Source organism: Felis catus, chromosome A2, assembly GCF_018350175.1.
Source record: "Felis catus isolate Fca126 chromosome A2, F.catus_Fca126_mat1.0, whole genome shotgun sequence".
In the NCBI taxonomy this organism is placed as follows: Eukaryota; Metazoa; Chordata; class Mammalia; order Carnivora; family Felidae; genus Felis; species Felis catus.
In genome coordinates, this window is record NC_058369.1 from 125,075,108 (window position 1) to 125,095,847 (window position 20,740).

General features: G+C 40.0%; 1 long non-coding RNA gene across 2 annotated transcripts in view; it reads left to right on the forward strand.

Moving 5' to 3' along the window:
- The window catches only part of LOC109497533, a 71,303-nt gene that overhangs the window by 43,577 nt on the left and 6,986 nt on the right, over nt 1–20,740 (forward strand). The window contains exons 1-2 of one of the 2 annotated variants that reach the window (XR_002740554.2): nt 4,907–5,311; nt 17,183–17,308. This is a non-coding gene — a long non-coding RNA (uncharacterized LOC109497533). Of the gene's footprint in view, nt 1–4,906; nt 5,312–17,182; nt 17,309–20,740 lie in introns of those variants that run through there. The other variant, XR_002740553.2, reaches the window with a different exon arrangement.

The following is a 20,740-nucleotide window of genomic DNA, read 5'->3' on the forward strand; positions in this document are numbered from 1 at the left end:
TAAAAAGCTTTTTCACAGTGAAGGAAACAGTCAATACAACTAAAAGGCAACCAACTGAATGGGAGAAGATATTTCCAAATGACATATTGGATAAAATCTATAAAATCTATAAAGAACTTATCAAACTCAACACCCAAAAAACAAATAATCTAGTGAAGAAATGGACAGAAGACATGGATAGACATTTTTCCAAAGAAGACATCCAGATGGCTGACCCCTTAAAAGGTGCTCAACATCACTTATCATCAGAGAAATACAAATCAAAACCCCAATGAGATACCATCTCACACCTGTCAGAATGGCTAAAAGTAACAACTCAGGAAACAATGGATGTTGGCCAGGATGCAGGGAAAGGGGAACAGGAGACACTTCTGCACTGTTGGTGGGAATGCAAACTGGTACAACCACTCTAGAAAATAGTATGTAGTTTCCTCAAAAAACTTAGAAAAAGAACTAACCTATGACCCAGAACTTGCACTGGTAGGTATTTATCCAAAGGATACAAAAATGCTGGTTTGAAGGGGCCCATGAACGCCAATGTTTATAACAGTGCTGCCAACAAAGTCAAATAATGGAAAGAGCCCAAATGTTCATCAACTGATGACTGGATAAAGAAGATGTGGTGTATATATACAATGCAAAATGGAATATTACTCAGGCAATGAAAAAGAATGAAACCTTGTCATTTGCAACAATGTGGATAGAACTAGAGGGTATTATGCTAAGCAAAATAAGTCAGTCAGAGAAAGACAAATATCATATGACTTCATGTCTGTGGAATTTAAGAAACACAACAGATGAACAGAGGGGAAGGGAAGGAAAAATAAGATAAAAACAGTGAGGGAGGCAAATCCTAAGAGACTTTTAAATGCAGATAACAAACAGAGGGTTGCTGGAGGGAGGTGAGTGGGAGATGGGCTCAATGGGTGACGGGCATTAAGGAGGGCACTTGTTGAGATGAACACTGGGTGTTCTATATAAGTGATGAATCACTGGGTTCTACTCCTGAAACCAATACTACACTGTATGTTAACTAACTTGAATTTAAATAAATAAATAAATAAATAAATAAACAAACAAACAAGCAATCCAATAATTAAGATATAAGTTAAAAAGAACCAGGGCCAGAAGCAACTCTGTTTCTCACTGCCAAGAATTATTGTTAATCTGTCACAGCTGTTTCCACTAACCCTGACCATCACCTTGTTGTTAAGGAACAAGCTCAGTGAAGACATCAATAACCTGGGTCAGAGTAGCTTCCCCCATGATATACCAAGTCAGAGGCTGGGAAAAGATCAGTACAGACCAGCAGCAGGTTACTGAATCATTTTCAGACAGATTGCTTCTCAAGGTGATAAGGAGGTATTACAGTGGTCAAGCATATCCAAATCATACTTAAAGACTTTTTGCTCCTTAAATTAAATATTAGCTTAAGACACACCAGATTGCCCTTTTGCTCATGAAGCAACCTGGCATGAGAGCTTGGAGGGAGAAGGAGGCATCCAATAAACTACTTAGCTTATGGTTTCGAGGGCAGAGAGGAAATGTTCTTTAAAAGGGGGAAAAATTACACTAGGCCTACAGAAGTAGATCTAACAAGTTAGTGAAGAGAAAGGCTCAACAGAATGTCAACATTCTGGGGACAGAAAATCTTCATTACGCATGTGTTAAAATTTAAACTTTTTTAAAAAGTTTATTTATTTTGAGAGACAGAGAGAGAGAGAGTGAGGCATGAGCAGGGGAGGGGCAGTGAAAGAGAGGGAGAGGGAGAAAGAACCCAAGCAGGCTCTGAGCTGGCACCGAGCCGGCTGTGGGTTTTGAATCTATGAACTTTGAGATCATGACCTAACTGCAATCAAGAGTCAGATGCTTAAACAACTGAGCCACCCAAGTGCCCCTAAAATTTAAACTTCTTGATCACTAGTGTTATCTATAAACCAAAAAAGATAAGGGACTTGGATCTACAAAGTTCCTAAGTTTTGCCTGGATTATGAAGTTGAGGAAACGGATCTCCTAGATATCAGATGAGATCTGGTTTCTAAGATTTTGTTTACCAGATTCATGGACAATTCCCCTAGTCTGCCTTTATTCTCAATTCTAAGTAAGCCCAGGTCTTTCCAGAAGTATATCTTATATGTGAGTGTTCGGGAAGGGATGGTGGTTTTCTAATAAAGTTGAAATTTACTATTGTTCTGGGTTGACTTTACTGAATTCCTTTCTAAATTCTGTTTCATCTGCCACATTACCAAGCTGGCCTGTTTTTATCCAACTTACGGACAATACTTTTCAAACCAGTAATTGAAGGAGTGATAGTAAAATATTCTAATAGACATAGAATATTCCCCAATCCAGTCAAATTTTTAATCCTCAATACGAACCCTGGTCCACTCATGCGCACAGATCAACGTGAAGGCCGCTATGCCAAGATTGCACTGTGGGAAAGATGAGCACCTTTGGTCACTTCAAGATGCCATTCCTTGAAACAACTGGTGTGGCATTCAGCCAAAGTGACTCCATCTACCAAAGTGTTAACCATTCGGCAAAACCAAATCATGGACGACCATCACTTCATTCTGCAAGGACTCCACGTAGAAGCTTGTAAATGTTCATCTAAGTATCTTCAGAACTGTGAGATGCATGGCATATGGATCTGATATCAAGGATCGCTTTTTCTGATGGCAAAGTTGCAACAGAATATTGAAACAAAGTGCCTTTACCTTCTTGGAGAACTGAACTAGCACCAGAAGGAAAACACTTTGCAAAACATTCCCCTTTGGCATGAGCTGGAGGGCTTAATTGACATTTCCTTTATGCTTACATTTTTTAAACTTGCATTTCCTTTAATCTTTAATATGAGGGTTGGCCGGTCTACCCTAACTCCAAAAATGTTTCTCTCTATAGCCTAGGACTAAAAAAAAGTTGCCTGTGTCATAATATTTAAGGAAACAAGTTTTTTGGAGCTTAAGTGTTATAATAACATGTAATGTTAAACTCCCTTTTGAAAAAGTTAGCCCATAACAACTTTTCTTTGAGATTTCATCCAGATACGTTTCAAGAGAGGCATCATAATCACTGGAAAATATGTGCTCTAGGAAGTCAACTGGATGTAAAAGAAGATAATCACTGTGCATGTTGAGACACTGAACTTGAACTAAAATTATAGCTGCTTAATGGACAATCTGATTTGCATCTCTAATCCAATCCATTCAAACCTAGATAGTTTGTCCTTCTGTTACTAAGTCAGAACTCACTTATACCCACAGTTACAGGGTGTTTCTTTTTCTTTTTTTAAAAAAAGTAATTTTTTTAAGTTTACTTATTTATTTATTTAGTGCGAAGGAGAGAGAGGCAGAGAGAGAGGGAAAGAGAGAGAATCCCTAGCAAGCTCCACACTGCCAGCGCAGGGCCGGATGCAGGGCTCAAACTCACGGACCATGAGATCATGATCTGAGCCAAAATCAAGAGGTGGATGCTTAACTGACTGAGCCCCCCAGCTGCCCCTACAGGGTGTTTCTTGAAGTGCTGCTTCTGACTTCGCTTTTAGCCTCTGGGATCATTTTGTTTCTCTTCTATTTTCCTGGATTAAACCTGAATACTTCTTTCTCTCCCTGCCCTGTAAGCTTGCTCTGCCATGTGGCAATGTGTGCCTGACCGCTTCATTTTGCTTCTCTCTGAGAGTCAGCCTCTCTCATCTCTATACACTACAGCCTGTGGTCAGATGCATCAGAACTCCCCACAGATGCCAGAGCCCCCAGTTTGGGGGTCCAGGATCTGACTTTGTGTAAGTCTAGTCCTATGTGCAGTGTTGGGGTTGGTCTGGCAGAGGGAAATCGTTCCACTCAGCTAAAAGATGCAAAAGGAACCTTGAAGAAATCTATTGGGGGGACCTGCCATTGCCATTGTTGGAGGACTGAGCATCACACTGGAACCCTGACTGTAGGGTGGAGGGCATATTCAGGCAGAGAAAACCACATTTGAGAACATGCCCACATGGGAAACAGAATTGCATGTTAACATGGTTGGTGTGGGAGATTTAAATTTAAAAAAATGTTTTTTTAATGTTTATTCATCTTTGGGAGTGGGGAGGGGCAGGAGCAGAGAGAGAGGGTGACACAGAATCTGAAGCAGGTTCCAGGCTCCTAGCTGTCAGCAGAGAGTCCAACGTGGGGCTTGAACTCACGAACCACAAGATGATGACCTGAGCCAAAGTCAGACGCTTTAACAGACTGAGCCACCCAGGTGCCCCAGTGTGGAGGGTTTACACGATGGAAGTGGGTTGGAGTCGAGGAGAAGACTAGGAAAGCAGTAGCAGATGGTGAGTGATCTCCTAAGCTCTGCAAAGGGGTTTGACTTGACCTTGTGCGTGTTGGGAATACCATGTAGAAGGGTGGCAAGATCAGAATCAAATATATTTCCTGGTAAAATTTGAGGAGGGTATAATGAACCTTCCAGAGATCTCAGTGATTAAAGTGACTTCACAGGAATATAAATGTCACAATTCAAAGCAGCTATGAAGTTAGTACCTCCCAGGCCCTCTCCTGCCAATGATGGCAAAAATATCTACATTTAATTTTCAAAATACAACTGCTCTACAAATCATTGTTTGAGTTTGGCCAGTATGTGCCCCGATGGTCACACTAGGCTCTCTTCTGTCCACTTGACTCCTATTTCTATCCCGGCTCTCCTTTTCGTGCTACCTCTCACTGCAGCTTCTCTAAATAGCTTTAAAGCTGTGACCTTTAAAATAAGCACTTAAAAGTCCTGCTGTGATTTACATTCTGTGCATGAGCCAGCTGTTTTTACCTGGACATGCTGTGGGTATGAAAAATTGCTGGAACAATTTGGGATAGAACTCTCTATTTCCAATCGGTAGCAAATGACGATCGGTGAATTATACTTTTTATCTTCAGTGTGTTTCCATTTCTTACAATTCTTACTGTGTCAGAAAAAAAATCAGAATTCACTCCTGCTGCATGTTGATGCACTTCCTGAAAGGTTATTAGCCAAGCCAGTCATACTCTCAGAAAGATGATACGGTCCAACGTATTCTCAAAACTTACAGTTTGAATTTATTTTTCCTTTGCTCCCTTCCGAGCTATTATTTTACTGGCAGTCAAAACAACAACAACAACAACAAAAACACTGGACCCATTGAGCTATCAACTATTATGTTGGAACCAGCATCATTTTCGCTTTCATAAAGGCCAGCTAGAAATGTTCAGCAGAATTATCAACGTAGCAGTGTTTTGCCTTTTATAAATGACTGGAAACAATTGGAAGTCCTAACCAAGGAATTTTTGGACTCGACGAGGTAAGGAATTATGATTTCATCTTATTTTGAAACTGATTATCCTAAACTAACTTCCAGGTCATATCAGAGATTTCAAAGAAAATGGAATATGTTTTACATAAGATTAGGCAATTGGCTTTAGTCAAATAATCCTGTGTAATTGCTGGTTACATCTCCTGAAACACATGGTCCTTGTTACTGAAAGAAAGTATTAGCCTTTAGTAGAGTCTCTGATTATTGTTACTCTTATTACTCTTAGTGTAGTGAGGGCTCTAAGGTGTGTGTGTGTGTGTGTGTGTGTGTGTGTGTGTGTGTAAATAAGAAGGGTGTCCTACATAGAACCCTGACATGACACAAGAGGTGAAGACAGGCTTCCTATGATTTTATTCATAAATGGAGTCCTTGAGTCTTAGGGCAGAGAAGATGGCTGTGTACATCCAATCTGACAGTAGGGCTTATAGGTGAGAACTGTGACAAGAGACATAGTCTCCCATATCATGTCCCCTTAGCTGAGCAGAAAAATTGCCCTTAGCTCGGTGAGAACTTGGTTTTGAGCTCTGTCCAGGGGCAATGGTAGGAGAAAAAAAAGATGTTGGGCATGACGGGTGATGGTTACAACACACATTATTCTTTCTCTCATGTTAAATTTTGTTCCACGGTTTTTGGAAGAATCTGGGAAGGTGACTCTGATTAAGGAGTTGGCACACAATAGGGATGGGCTAAGATAGAATGGCCTTTGCTTGGAGTTCTATAGTAAAGAGGAACAGTAGAGGTTGGCACTTCTTTGATTTCAACTGGAGCAGTGTAGACACAAACAGGAAAGACAAAAAGGACTGTGAGGAACCAACCCCATTCTTAATTTTATCTCTAATTCCCTACTTTGAAATTGATTTAGCATCCCTGCCTGCAGGTTCACTATCCTTTCTCATTCAATATGTCCTATTACATGAACTCCTCACTTCCTCTCTTAATCCTTATTCATCAGTGAAACACCCTTTCATTCTCCTGACCCCAAAACTTGGAATCATCTTTCTTTCCTCCCCTAAAACTCTTTATACCCATGAAACAATATATCTTTAAATTATTCTGACAATAATTCTTTTTTTTTATTTCAATTTTTATTTCAATTCTAGTGAGTAATATATAGTGTAATACTGGAGTAGAATTCAGTGATTCATAGCTTACATACAACACCCAGTGCTCATTACAAGCAACCCTCAGTGTGTTCTTTATCGTTGAGTCTCTTATGGTTTGTTTCCCTCTATTTTTATCTTCCTTCCCCTATGTGCATCTGTTGTTTCTTAAATGCCTCATATGAGTGAAATCATATGGTATTTGTCTTTCTCTGACTTACTTATTTCACCTCTAGCTCCATCCATGTTGTTGCATCTTTATCCTTTCATCAGTCAATGGACATTTGGGCTCTTTCCATAATTTGGTGATTATTGATAGTGCTGCTATTAACATCGAGGTGCATGTGCCCCTTTGGATCAGTATTTTTATACCCTTTGGGTAAATACCTAGTAGTAAAATTGCTGGGTCATTGGGTTCCTGGGAAACTTGGGTTGCTGGGAAACTTGGGTTCCTCCAAGTTTTTGAGGAACCTCCACACTATTTTCTAGAGCAGCTGCACCAGTTTGCATTCCCACAAACAGTGTGAGAGGTTCCCCTTTATGTGCATCCTCACCGATACCTGTTGTTTCTTGTGTTGTTAATTTTAGCCATTCTGACAAGTGTGAGGTGGTACCTCATTATGGCTTTGATTTGTATTTCTCTGATGATAAGTGTTGTTGAGCATCATTTTATGTGTCTGTTAGCCATCTGGATGTCTTCTTTGCAAAAATGTCTATTCATGTCTTCTGCCCATTTCTTCACTGGATTATTTATTTTGGGGGCATCGAGTTTGATAAGTTCTTTACAGATTTGGACACGAATCCTTTATTAGATGTCATTTGCAAATATCTTCTCCCATTCTATAGGTTGCCTTTTAGTTTTGTTGTTTGTTTCCTTTGCTGTGCAGAAGTTTTTATTTTGATGAGGTCCCAAGAGTTCATTTTTGCTTTTGTTTCCCTTGCCTCTGGAGACGTGTCTAGTAAGAAGTTGCCATGACCAGAGTCAAAGAGGTTGCTGCCTGTGTTCCCCTGTAGGATTTTGATGGTTTCCTGTCTGCCAATTATTCTTAAAATGGGTCAATGTCTGGTTCTTTGTTGCCACTGAACAGCCATAATTGGTGCATATGTCACTAATGCTTCCACATATCCCTCTGCAGTTCAGAAATTTAGTGTGCTTCCCCGTCACCTGAGCAGTCAAGTCCAGTCTCATGTCCCCATCAGGGCTGGTTGACCCTACTTCCAAAACGGTGAAATTCTCACCTTTCTCAGTAAATACCCTCAACTCTGGCCAAAGTCTATGCAGATCACATGCAGTACCTCATCAACACCATTGCTTAGCTAATTCCTATAACAGGCAAGTCTTCTTCCTCTTCCTAGGATCAGCCTTGTTATTTTCTACCATCATATAAAGTCTATTTTAATTCTCTCCATATTGCTAAAGTGATCCTTAGTAACTTTTGCTGCCCAAAGTAACTTTTGCAACCTTGAATAGCTCTGAGCTACACACTGGCTCGTAGTGGGCATTTAATAAGCATTTGAATTAAATTACATTTTGCCATATTAATCTCAATCTCCTTCATGTGTGAAAGTATTGTCCTTTAAACTGTAGTAAAAGGTCTTTGAATTTAATAAATACTTGCCAAATTGAATTGACTGGCTCATAGGTTGGAAATAATTTTAATTTTTAAATATGTGCTTAGGCATAGTCTATCAAAGCGGCCATTTAAACACAAAGGAAATTTAAGCAACATTTCTCTTCCACAGGAGTTTGGGTGAGAGGTGGAGAATTGATGTGGTTATTCTTTTTCCCTTTTGGGTACACGCTATTCTCTTAGGAGTCAGGACGATCTCTGTCATTTTTATCTTTCAATGGTATTATTAAGCACATATTCTGATACACAGCACTGTGTGGGAAGACAGCTGAAACGGTCTCTATTTTCTGGACTTCTACATTTTTGTTAAGAAAAGAGTAATAGAACAACGCAAGACTTTGCTCCAAAATGGGTGATTTTGGCAGTATGCTAGAAAAATGCACAGCAAAGAATTATCAATGGGTACAAAACAGAGGGAGCCTTGCAGGAAAGCAGGGTACTAGAAATAAACCTTGAAGCAAGGGGTAGGATTTTAATGGGGAGGGTTAATTCCCTATGAGAATTGATGCAAGTGAGTTATTCTCTGTTTCTCCGTATCCCCTTCTATAAAATGAGGGGCTTGGGTAAGATTATTTCCAGAGCTACTTTTAGGGATCCAAGGTAGGGAAGGGAGAGGGGTCATGGTGGAGGAGGGATGGCAAAATCAGTGGCTGAGCAAGACAGCAGTGAAATGGTGAGGGTTAGCAAAAATCTTTGGGTTACATTAGATCTCAAAGAGGTAGATAGCATGTGCCAGGGGTTCGGGATATTCTGGGCAAATCATTAAAAGTGGGGCTCTGTGACTTCTCTTGATCAGGTATAGCTTGTGATACCAAAATCCTGAGGGTCTTGAAGCTTGGAGTTGTAGATATATGTGTATGTTAAGGGGAAAGAAGAAAATTCTCCTGGTTAGACTGTAAAACTCGTTTTGAAGAAAAGAGTAAAATAAGATCACGCTAGCTACATTTCAAATGCTCAGCAGCCACATGTGGCCAATGGCTACCATATTGGATAATGCAGATGTAGAACACTGCCATCATTGCAGAAAATTCTATTGAACATGCTGTGCTCTAGGTCTCCTGGTGAGTTCATTCCAAGCCCCAGAATAAGGTCATAAAAGAGAAACACTCACCTTCCCCAAGCTATCTTGGGTTTTATGACACTGCCAATATTTCCAGAACACCTCAAAAAATGTCACCAAATTATTTTGAAGTTAATTCATTCCAATTCAAGTCAATTATAACAAAAAAAGTCACACTCCATTTTTTTTCTGTGAAGAGCAAATATTTCTTGTTCACATCTTCTCAGAAGAGCTATTTGAGCAGGTCTGAAAATAGAACCTGTTTGGAGCATGCAGGCTTGTTTGTTCTACCGATTACACCGCCAGCACAGTTTGGAGACAGCAATACGCAGTTGGCCCCTTGGTGCTGCTCAGGTGTTGTTTCATTGTCCGGAACCCCTTTGACATCTCTCCCTTCGGATCTTCCGCCTTTTTTATTTAGACTTTCTGGTGCCTCCCAAAGAGTGGAATCTAAGGTCAGCTGGTGGATAAACGGTAAGTATATCCTTATACAGGAGACACAATCATGTGAATGTCAAGTTGGCATGTTGACGGGACACTTCCCAACTGGCTTTAGTTCATTAAAAAAAAAATAATAATCACTTTTAGTACTAAACTTCCTCTCCGTGTCATGTCACAATTAGGGGAAGGAGTTTCACAGTAGAATTAAACAAATAACAATTCTTCATGTCCAAAGGGCCTAGAGAGGGTCTTTTGGGGGATGAACCTTGGACCCAGCAGGACATGAAGTGCAACAGTAAACAGGTGAGGGAGATGAAGATACTCCTGAGGACTGGAGATGAAAGTAATAATGCAGAGTGTGGCTCATAACCTCCCATCCCCCTCGGGTAGCTGCCATCTCCCTCTTTCTGCTAACCCTCAGCAGATCGCTGCTATGTCACAATGCAGGGACACACACTTTTAGCCACAGAAAATACTTTCTGTGGTATTCCATTTGGCTCATTACAGAACAGACGAGAGAGTCATGTGGCTTGGTTTTCCCCTTCCCTGCCTTGCCTTAGTACAGCCTCTTTGAGCTTTAAGGTACTTCCCTCAACCATGAATATACACAGCAATAAAATTTTCCTCAATGCACTAAATGAGGCACCAAAGATACTAAGATAAATCATATGTGGTCTCTGCCCTTGAGGAGTTCAGAGACCCTAGAGGGTTGTAAAGTATACGGCATGAATGTCACCACTTTCACCTCCCTTCCTGTAACACACAGTGTTAACATGTCACTCATTCATATAAATACCAATTGAGTGTCTACTGTGTATTCACACTGAGCCAGGCACTAGAGATATCAAAATGTGTAAATCAAGTAAAGCCCCTTGCCTTTATGAAGTCTGCATTGAACATTCTTCTGTTGAGCTCAAATGTGGCCTGAGAATCCTTCTCAACACAGTGCTCTGGATAGTACCACTGATTCCTTAGATAAGTAGAGAAGACAATCCAATATCTAAGCCATAATCTGGCAGGAGAGACAGATTCATGCATAAAATAATGTCATGCTGAGTGACAAACACTAGAGAAGTGCACATTGAGCTGTATGGGAGGGGTGCCTGAGTGGCTCCGTCTGTTAAGTGTCTGATTCTTGATCTCTGCTCAGGTCATAATCTCATGGTTCATGAGTTTGAGCCCCATGTCAAGCTCTGAACTGAGAGCACAGAGCCTGCTTGGCGTTCTTTCTACCTCCCTCTCTCTTCCCCTCCCCTGCTTGCGCTCTGTCTCAAAATAAATAAATAAAACTTAAAAAACATTTTTTTTTCAGTTGTATGGGAATATAGAAAGTGGGTGACTTAACTGTGCCCAGGGAAGTCAAGGAAATTCCTGAGAGGAAATATACTTTTTCAGGGACCTGAAGGATGCATAGGAGTCCATAAAGCAGATCAGAAGTGGTTGGCGTGGGAAGAGCCTTGCAGGCACAGGGAGGAGCAAGAGAAGAGCTCAAGGCAGGAAGGAGCACAGGTGATGTTCAGGGAACACATGGTGAACATATGTGGCCGCATGGGTGAAGTGCTGAGGCCAGAAGCTCAGGAGAGGGCAGATTGTAGAGGTTAGGATTAAGCTCCATTGAGAAAGGTTATCTATTGCATGTTGTGAAGCTGGGAATTTATCCTAGTGGCAACTAGGAGTCCAAGAGGCAAGAGGAACACTTTAACTGAAGGGATATGCTCAAACCTAAAATAGAAACAGTAGAATTTAATGCTTAAGACAGCACAGACACTGAGAAAACAGCCTGGGTTTGAATCCACTTGTCTGTTAGCTCTTCTGTGCCTCAGTTTTCTCATCTATAAAATAGACATGATAATGGCATTCACTTCACTGTAAGAATTAAATGAGGAAAGTGCTTAGAACATCGACTGACACGTGAAAGTCCTCTATGTGGGTTTTTTCTATGCTTACCACTCGGTTTTGGCAAATTTGGAAACTACTTTTTTTTTAAGTTTTGTTTATTTATTTTTGAGAGGGAGAGTGTGTGAGTGAGAAGGGGAGGGCAGAGAGAGAGAAGAGGAGAGAGAGAATCCCAAGCAGCCTCCCCACCATCAGCATGGAGCCCAATGTGGGGCTCAAACTCATAAACTGGGATCATGACCTAAGCTGAAGTCAAGAGTCAGACACTTAACTGACTGAGCCACCTGGGTGCCCCTGTTTTTGCAAATTTGGAAGCTGAAGCACAGAAAGACAAAGTAATTTACTGAGGATACAATGCTCTTTTGTGGTGGAGACTGGATATCTATCTATCATGCGAAACCACTTTAAACATGAGCATTATCAAACATTCATCTCTCCCAATGGATCCCAGCAGATACATTTTTTGTTTGTTTAGAGGATGAAGAGGAAATTAATTCTTCTTAAAAACCCTTTGTCATTTCTACTTTCCCCTTTTATCTTAAGATGCTCCAGCTGCTTCCCATATTGTGTTCCTCCACTCTGTTGTTCTTTTATTTTTAACATGTACCATTTCATTTTCCCAAAACGCAGTGCAATTTATCATAACGTAAAATAAATAAATAAATAAATAAACCCGAGCAGAAACACAAAGCATATTTTTCTCCAGGAAACTTCCCTCTTCTCAAGCACAGGGAGAGAGAACCCAGTGGCACCTTCAGCAAACACATGCATCCATAAGTGTATTAATCATATCAATGTAAGAAGCTGGTCCAGTTCTGCTGGAATCATATGCTTATGAATAAAAGAGAAAGCATGTCTTTGTAGATTGGCCAGATATGTCCAATCGCTGCACCAGTCCAAGGCATTATAGTTTGCAATGCTTCCCACATTTGCAAAATAAGCACATTGGTTATCAAATTGTTCTCAAAGGAGCATTTTCCTAGATTTCTATATATAATAATCAAAATATTTTGCTCCCCAAATGAGTCCTATAGTATCTGTGGTCAGAAGTAGAGACTTACCACCACTTTGTGTTAAAATCAGGCCATGTCTGCCCATTCTCAAAGTGACGTGAGTGATTAGGAATGGGGGTCTGTGATCAGGAGCAAGAAAAGGAGTTGTAGTAGATGGGAGAGAAGAAAGTGATATTTGTAGTTGTGAAGCTTTGGGCAAGATAAAGGTTGTAGGGGGTTAGTACATATAGGTCTTAGAGCACTAGGTTTCTGCCACTTGTGGGAGGAAACAGCCGAGGCTTATTTAAGAGAAACTGATGAAATAGGGTATGTGTTTGGTATATTCTAGTATTTTCTAGAGGAAGAATTTCATGAGTGGAGTGCAGGCTATACAACTCCACGGGTCAGAGGAGTGGGATCCTAGATCTATGTGTAGGTAGGTGGTCTCCATCAGTATTGCTATGCCCCATGGTACTCGGAGTGTCCACAGTGCCCTGAGTCGCCAAGGGTGCAGTTAGTCTAGTTGGGAGGTGGGGCCTCACAAACAGCAGTTGGTTTGAAGAAACAAAAACATCAGCCAACTGTCAAGTATCACAGAGCTCTGCAATTCTCAAACCTGGGGCATGTTAGAATCTCTTGAAGATAGATTTTCTTTTTAAATTTAAAGTATAGAAACATATACTTAGTAAAGTACAGAAATCCCAAGTGTATATCTCCATGAGTATTTAAAAAACCATCTCACCCATACATCGCCAGGATCAGGATATAGACCACTGCCAGCACCCTACAAGCCCCTTTGAGGCCCTTCCTAGTTAGTGCCTTCTGGACCCATGAAAGAAATCACTGTCAGACTCGCCTCATCATAGAGCTGTTTTGCCTGCTTCTAAACATTATCTGAATGAGATTATACAGTGTATACTCTTTTATGTGTGGATCTTTTGTCAGTATGATGTCTAAGAACTTCATTCATGTTGCTGCATATGGGAGTAGTTTGCTCTTTATCACAGGTATATAAGATGGCTATGTTAATAGCTGCACACAAATTTATATCTCATTGTATCTTCCTGTTGAATTATTTTGTTTTGTATCTTGTTGAATTGAAATTTTTATTATCACAAATGTCTCCTTCATCCCGAATAATATTTCTTGCCTTAAAATTTTTGTAGTCAGATCTTAGTAAAGCTATGCCAGCCTTTTAAAAATATACATATTAGAGATTGCATGTGTTTTTTCCTATCCTTTTCAACATTTTTGTGTTCTCATATTTAAGGTATAATCTTATAAGATAAGGTTTATTGTTTCTCTCTATGTTTCTATTTATATAGATACATATTTGATATATATGTGATATATATATATACATGTACATAGATATATGTGATACAGATATATAAGGTGTATCTGTATTTAGTTTTTTAATTTGGATAATTTAGTCTATTTACATTTAATGCAATAACTGACATATTTGGATTTAAACATACTATCAGTTTTATATTTATCCTGTTTTATTCTTGTTCTTTTTTTTGCCTTCTTTTGTATCAGTCTAGTACTTTTAAATCCATTTTTATTTCTATTAGTTGTATTGTAATATATTCTTTCATTCTTCTCTTAGTGGCTACCTATAATGTATGCTTGACTTAATAGAATATACCTGCAATTAATACCTTTACTACTTCTCAGGTAATGCAAGGACTCACAACACTTTGGTCTATTTATATCCTTTTCCACTTTTTTGTGCTATTGTTACTGATTCCTTTTATTTTACATTTATTGGAATCCTCATTAGACATTATTCTTACTAAAAAGGGAATAGTCCTCCCATTTTAATATTACTCATTTCTTCCTACATTTTCTTGCTTCCATCTGGGATTATTTCTCTTCTTCCTCAGAAACTCCCTTTACTATCTATCTATCTATCTATCTATCATCTATCTAGTCTTGCTGGAATGTATTTCCTTAGCTTTTTTTGGTCAAAAACTTGTTTTACTTCATTTCTGAAAGACATTTTTGCTAGATATAGAATTCTAAGTTGACAGGCATTTTCTGTCTACACTGTAAAAATACATTCCCTTGTCTAGTGGCTTCCATCACTCCTATTAAACATTCAGGTGTCAGTCTTATTGGTTCTCTCAGAAGGTCATGTGTCTTTTATCTCTGTCAGCTTTTAAGATTTTTTCTTTGTTATCATGAGGTGCCTAGGTGTGCTTTTCTTTGTATTCACGCTGCTTTGGTTTATGGAGATTCTTGAATTTGTGGCTTTATAGTTTTTATAAATTTCAGATTGTCCTTGGACAGTTTTTTTTCCCACATATTTCTTCTGCTCCATTCTCTCTTCACATCTTAGATCCCTATTGCAGAATGTAGGCATTTTCTTTTAAGTTTTATTTTTATTTTTGAGAGACAGAGAGAGCATGAATGGGGAATGTGCAGAGAGAGAGAGAGAGAGAGAGAGAGAGAGTCCAAAGCAGGTTCCATGCTGCCAGCACAGAGCCTGACATGGATCTTGAACCCATGAACCATGAGATAATGACCTGAACTGAAAGTAAGAGTCTGACACTTAGAGGCACCTGGGTGGCTCAGTCGGTTAGGCATCTGACTTCAGCTCAGGTCATGGTCTCACGGTCTGTGAGTTCAAGCCCCACGTCGGGTTCTGTGCTGACAGCTCAGAGCCTGGAGCCTGCTTCAGATTCTGTGTCTCCCTCTCTCTGACCCTCCTCCGTTCATGCTCTGTCTCTCTCTGTCTCAAAAATAAACATTAAAAAAAAAGAGTCTGACACTTAACTGACTGAGCCACCCAGGTGCCCCCTAGGTATTTTTATGTAGGTATTTTTATTATGTTCTATTTGAGTCTTGCCGTTTTTAATTTTACACTTTTTTAAAAATCTAGATGTTTTCTATTGACTACATCCAGCTGTTTAATCCTCTTTGCTGGTTTGTCTGCTGTTACACTCATCTATTTAATTCTTTAGTATTGCCTTATTTATGGTTCTACAATTTTGATTTTCTGTATATTTTAGTTCACTGAAGAAATTACTCATCTCATCATCTACTTCTTGAACACATTAATTGTGGGTATTTTAAAATCCGTGTCTGATAACTTCAATATTGTGATCACCTATGGTCTGTTTCCATTACGTGTCTTTGTTCCTCTTGCCTTGTAGTTATTTGGTCCAGTTTCCTGGCATGCCTCTTAATTTGAATGTCAGACATTATCCATGAAAAATAATATGGGGCTCTGGAAGATTTTATCTTCCTCTAGAGTGGATTTAATATTCTTTTGGCAGGCTGATAGAATACAGGCAAATCACCTTAATGCAAGCAGCCATTGCCATGACTTTAGTTTTGGGAGGCACATGTATTTTCTATCTGTCCTTACTCCTAGGGAGCGGCTCTTGGAGTGTGTGGTGGGGAGGGTCTCAGCTAAAATTCTGGGACATTTATAATGGTCTCATCTCCCTAGCAGGCCCACCTCCACATTAGTGTCTCCAGTACCATAAGACTGCCCGGATTCTTGTTCTAGTGTTTTTTCTAACTGTATTCATATAATTTTTGGAGTTCAGTGCTTAATGCTATATGATACAGGGGGTTGAACGTGAAAGATATGTCACACATGGAAAGTCCAGTGAGACTTGGCCGGCCCTCCTCCGCCCTGTGGCTATGCCATCTGGCTAGCTGCCACGGTTGCTGGAGTAACAGAAGAGAGATGAAGGAGACAGTCTCCTAAGTGCCTCAGACTTGAGCAGAAACCTCACCTGCTCACTGTTCATGGGCCAAAAGTATCTACTAAGCCCCAATGTGACCACAGGTAGGGTGTGGAATGTAAAAAAGTACTTGGAAAACTTATTTGGTCTTAGGTCTGCTATAATCTTTTCAGTTTTTTTTCCCTTAAAGATTGTTAAACTGAATAAAGCTATTGATTTTCCTGTGAATATGGCTTAGGTACATCTCATACATTTTAGACTACCTTCAGTCAGTATCCCTTCAGAAATTTATTTTTTTTAAGTTTATGTATTTATTTTGAAAGAGAAAGAGAGACAGTGGGGGAAGGGCAGAGAGAGAGGGGGAGAGAGATAATGCTAAGCAGGCTCTGAACCATCAACGCAAAGCTTGATGTGGGGTCGTAACTCATGAACTGTGAGATCATGACCTGAGCCAAAGACAAGAGTTGGATGATTAACCAACTGAGCCACCCAGGCATCCACTTTGGATATGTATTTGTCTCCAATCACACATATATGAGATCATCTGCAATTGTCTCCTAGATCTCAGATGTTCTTTTCTGGCTTTTTTTTTTTAAATTTTTCCTCTGCACATAAGTTTGACTCATGTTTAGGTTCAGTGAACTTTTTAGTCTCAGTAGAAAGCCTAGGGTGTTGACCAAGGTGTCTCCCTTCTGGGTGGTCAAAACTCCAAAGTGTCCTTGCCCCTGTATAACCTCAGAAATGCCTGTTACCCCTTGGCCACCAGCGGCTGCCCTCTGGCAGGCCACCTGAGTCTTGCTCGGTGGCTGCACAGTTTAAGATCCTGCCAAGGATGGAATCTTCCAAGACTTCTGGGGCTCCTCAGCAGCTGCCTCCTCTCAGGTACCCTGACCCACAATCCCACATAGTTTAGTGGCTCCATCACCGTTCCTTTCCCCCAACCAGACCTGGCTCTGCACTGCCTCCACTGCCATTTGGAAAATGCCCCAGGGAGAAACCCAGGATGGCACTAAACTCTGTACTTCTCTCCTACACCAGTTGCTTCCTGTGTGGGATGCTACCCAGCCCCTGAGAGGAGTCACAGCACATACTTCATCCACTTTCATCGCTGTTCACTGTCATACCAGCAACTCTGTCATCGTCAAGATTGCAAGTCTGCATCAGGTATATTTTTAAATGTGAAATTCTCATTTTCAGTACCTTCCAAAGGGTGTAATTTTACTTTTCATTTTATGAAATGAAATGGTTCCTTAGGCTTTTTTTCTACTTTTTTCCCCATTATTTTACGTTATCGTTCTACTATTTTGACATCAAATATTATAGCTTATACATTTACAACTTTTTGAAATGGATTGAGGCTTATTTTCAGCTTGATAGACAATTACTTTCAAGACGATTATTTTGTAGGTCAATGAAATGATTATATAACCCTCCTCAAATTTAGTATTAATTTATTTAATCATTTCAATTATATTATTCAAAAGTTGTGCATCCTTATTTGATTTTAGGGTATTTTATCACTCAAGCACGAATCATATTGTGCTAAGTTTTCTTACCATTATTGTGTTTTTATAAGTTTTTCTTTTTTGTCTCAGTTTTTGGTGTATATTTTTTATTTGAATATATTTTATTGGTCAAGCATGAGTTGTTTTGTTCAAATAGGTACTTATCACATTCTGCTGTCATGTTTTAAAATGAGGGAACTGAACTATAAGGAAGTAATTCTAGTTTGCCCGATGACACCCTTCATCAAATAACATTAATCATTCATGCTAGTGTAATGTTATCCTGAATTAATAAGGAAACCACACAGTGGACTTCTATTTAAAAAAAAGATAGGGGCGCCTGGGTGGCTCAGTCGGTTAAGCGTCCGACTTCAGCTCAGGTCATGATCTCACGGTTCGTGAATTCAAGCCCCGCGTCAGGCTCTGTGCTGACGGCTCAGAGCCTGGAGCCTGTTTCGGATTCTGTGTCTCCCTCTCTCTCTGACCCTCCCCCGTTCATGCTCTGTCTCTCTCTGTCTCAAAAATAAAGGTTAAAAAAAATTAAAAAAAAAAAAAGATAGACCAATGTAATTTATTTCAATATGATTCATTGGGTGCCTAGAACTATGTGCCTGCTTTTGCTTTCCTGAATGAATAATACTTCAGCTCACAGGAAATATTTGACTAACTATGGTCAAACAAAATTTACTGAAAATACTTCATTTTTTTAACCAGATTTTCTTTTATAAAGGTAGAAATTGTATTTTCTTGCTTTCCACATAGGTACATTTTAAGTCACATTCATGAAAACTGCCTTAAGACAGCAGAAGTTTTCCACCTGCCCACCGTTACCCCCAATAATAGTTGCTAGGCAGTGGGCAAGGCAGTCAGCTATTAACACAAGAGCCATACTCCTCATTTTCCTTCCTAATAGAATTTCAATACTATATGGGATGCCAACTAGATATCGTTAAAAAGTACTTCCTGGATTCCCTTGTAATAAAAGGTCATTGTGTTGCTTTGGATATTTTGATGTTTTGTTATTGGTTGAATAAAAGTTTATGCCTTTCATTTAATTGTATATGTTCACCCTAAATTATTCCTTTTATTAATACAAAACAATCTTCGCTGTTAAATTTTAGTTTTTTTGCTTTGATTTCTAGATTGTTTAAAATTAATTTTGCCATTTCAAGTTTTTTATTATTTAGTCTTACCCGATAGATCATTGTCTATACTTTTCTTTTGAAACTTCAAGTCTTTAAGACATTTTGTTTTAGATCTGTTATTTTAGGCAGTGTATAGCTCAATTTCATTTTTTAAAACAATCTGAGTACCTTTGTCTTTTGACAGATGTATTCAGCCATTTAAGTTCCTGTCATCACTGGTGTGTTTGATCTGACATTGTCTTATGACGTGCTCTGAGTTCTTTTTTAATGCCTCTGTGCTGCTGCAGTCTGCTTTTGTTTAGTATCTATTTTAAATAAGTGGTGGGGTCTTATTTGCTTTTATTTTCTGTAGAAATCTGTAAAGGACACACACACTTTAAAGTTCCACTAGTGGTTATCTTTAAGTTACAAAGAAAAAAAAAAACTTTTATAGCAGACATTAATGGAGGTGGTAGGATACTACCTGTTTAACAACTCTTTTTCTTTTTTTTTATGTTTACCTATTTTTTTTTTTCAACGTTTATTTATTTTTGGGACAGAGAGAGAGCATGAATGGGGGAGGGGCAGAGAGGGAGACACAGAATCCAAAACAGGCTCCAGGCCCTGAGCCATCAGTCCAGAGCCTGACGCAGGGCTCGAACTCACGGACCGCGAGATCGTGACCTGGCTGAAGTCGGACGTTTAACCGACTGCGCCACCCAGGCGCCCCAATGTTTACTTATTTTTGAGAGAGAGAGACAGAGCACGAGCAGGGGAGTGGCAGAGAGAGGAGACACAGAAACTGAAGCAGGCTCCAGGCTCTGAGCTGTCATCACAGAGCCCAATGTGAGGCTCAAACCCACAAACTGTGAGATCATGACCTGAGCCGAAGTTCGACACTCAACCAACTGAGCCACCCAGGCACCCCAACATCTCTTTTTCTAAGTATATTTTCCTCTTATAGTCACCTAGTGCAGAGGTTCTTAACTGGGACAGTTTTCTTCCCCCAGAAGATAGTTGCCAATGTCTGGAGACATTATGGTTGTCAAAACCCAGGGAGAAAGGGTGCTAGTGACGTCCAGTGAGTAGAGGCCAGGGACCCGGCTTACCATCCTACAATGAAAAGGACAGCCCCCACGACAAAGGATTTTCCAGTCCCAGAGGTCAGTGGTGCAGAAGTTGAGAAACCCTGATCTAGTTAAGCCCTTTCATCTTGCATATGAGCAGTGTTAAGACTCACAGATGTGGGGTGCCCTGTTCAAATTCAGTTAGCTAGGTAGGTGCCAGAATGAAGAAAATAATCTAACACTGTCACTTTTCCCAGTGCAACACCTTACCTCCTTAACAGATGCTTATTTAAAACAAGCCACTCCCGGGGCGCCTGGGTGGCGCAGTCGGTTAAGCGTCCGACTTCAGCCAGGCCACGATCTCGCGGTCCGGGAGTTCGAGCCCCGCGTCGGGCTCTGGGCTGATGGCTCAGAGCCTGGAGCCTGTTTCCGATTCTGTGTCTCCCTCTCTCTCTGCCCCTCCCCCGTTCATGCTCTGTCTCTCTCTGTCCCAAAAATAAATAAACGTTGAAAAAAAAATTAAAACAAAAAAAAAAACAAGCCACTCCCTGTAAATGTCAGATAAGTGCACGGAAAATGAAAGATGACAGCGATCGCTCCTTTGGTAGTGAATCGGAGACCATTTCTGCTTATTCAGCTTTTTAGCTGAATACGATCAAGTAAAACGTGATTGGTACTACAAAGCTTTAGTAAATGAGAACAGCCATGTGATCAGCAAGTGCTTTGGGTTTTCTGCAAAATATTAAATGTAAAATACACAGAATTTGAGAAAAGGAGGTTTACTTTGAGGTCATCCCATTCCACCTCTCATCCATCATGGTCCTCTAGACTGACTCTGCGTGGACAATTTCAGGGAGGGGGAGCTTAAGACACTCAGATGCGGGTTGTAACGGTGATTAC